The sequence below is a fragment of the Bidens hawaiensis genome, unplaced genomic scaffold, assembly GCF_021521415.1.
Source record: "Bidens hawaiensis isolate Kalapana, Puna unplaced genomic scaffold, B.hawaiensis_p1.1 tig00023350_1, whole genome shotgun sequence".
In the NCBI taxonomy this organism is placed as follows: Eukaryota; Viridiplantae; Streptophyta; class Magnoliopsida; order Asterales; family Asteraceae; genus Bidens; species Bidens hawaiensis.
In genome coordinates, this window is record NW_027493657.1 from 10622 (window position 1) to 12304 (window position 1683).

The following is a 1683-nucleotide window of genomic DNA, read 5'->3' on the forward strand; positions in this document are numbered from 1 at the left end:
GATGTCAAGAACGCCTTTCTCAATGGTCTTCTTGAGGAGGAGGTGTATATGGAGCAACCACATGGGTTCATTGTCGAGGAGGAGGCCTCGAAAGTTTGCAGGTTACACCGTTCCTTATATGGTCTTAAACAGTCTCCTAGGGCATGGTTTGGTTGTTTTTCTAATGCTATGGGAGAGTTTGGGATGGCCCGTAGCGCATATGATCACTCTGTATTCTTTAGGCACCAGAACGGCCGAAGGATTATTGTTGTGGTTTATGTGGATGACGTTATCATTACAGGAGATGATGAGGTCGGGATTACCGAACTTAAACAATTCTTTCAGTCACATTTTCAGATTAGCGACTTAGGTCGACTTCGATACTTCCTCGACATAGAAGTATCTCGTTCTCCGCAAGGAATACTTCTCTCACAACGGAAGTATGTTCTTGATATGTTGACTGAGTGTGGATTACTAGGTTGCAAGCCTGCTGAAACCCCAATGCTTCTAACTGGGAAGCTCCTTCCAAAGGACAATTGGTTGGGAAACTTAATTACTTAACTGTCACGCGACCGGATATTTCCTTTACTGTCAGTGTTCTGAGCCAATTCATGGCTGAACCGTACACTAGTCGATGGGGTGCTGCTCTTCGTGTCTTAAGATATCTCAAGGCTACACCAGGCCTTGGCATCCTATATTCTGATCAGGGTCATTGTCGAGTAGGAGCTTTCACGGAAGAAGGACATGGTCGGATATCAGGTTTCTCAGACGCAGATTGGGCAGGTTGTCCGATTTCACGACGATCTACTACCGGGTATTGTGTATTTGTCGGAGGCAATCATGTGTCATGGAAAAGTAAGAAACAACACACCGTATCCAGATCCAGCGCCGAGTCAGAATACAGAGCCATGGCTGATGTCACATCTGAGATGACATGGGTTCGTCGTCTTCTCAAAGAACTCGGGGTCATCTCTAATGACTTGATGCGATTATACTGTGACAACCAATCGACTATACATATAGCAAAGAATCAAGTCTTTCATGAAAGAACAAAGCATATTGAGGTTGATTGTCATCTCATCAGAGATCGGATAACTGGCACAAAAAAGGATCCTCCATCCATTCAGCCTATTCATGTTAAGACAGAATTCCAGCTTGCAGATATCCTTACCAAACCGCTCCGGAAAGCCCTGATTGAGTTCATTTGTAACAAGTTGGGCATGATAAACATCTATGCTCCAACTTGAGGAGGAGTGTTAATAATATATATAACTATTAGTCCTTGCATGTAAATTAGTATTTAGCTGCAGGTCCTTGCATATATTTTAGGCACCTATCATGTAATTTGTATTTATTAAGAGCCCCCTCTCCATCCTTATAAATAAAGTGGCTCTCTTCTTGTATTATCATCAAGTTATCAATCAAATACCAGTTCTTTTACAACAATCATTAACAATCAATCAAAAAACCAGTTGTACAAACAAAAACCATTTTTATAAACATTAAGCAATCAACATTATCAATCTTACCCTACATACGTGTTGTGCATTCAAGCGAATAATTCAAGTTTTCTTGTCTCGAATTTTTTCTCTCCAACAGAGAGTACATCTGAATCATACATAAAGATAAAACAATATCAAGCAAAATAATTTAAGAATAACAAATTAAATTATTGAACAATCATTATAGATGTTAAAAGGGTAG

At 40.2% G+C, this 1683-nt stretch overlaps 1 pseudogene; it reads left to right on the plus strand.

Moving 5' to 3' along the window:
• Nucleotides 1–590: 590 nt before the first annotated feature.
• On the plus strand, nucleotides 591–1683 carry LOC143567302 (secreted RxLR effector protein 161 pseudogene; annotated as a pseudogene).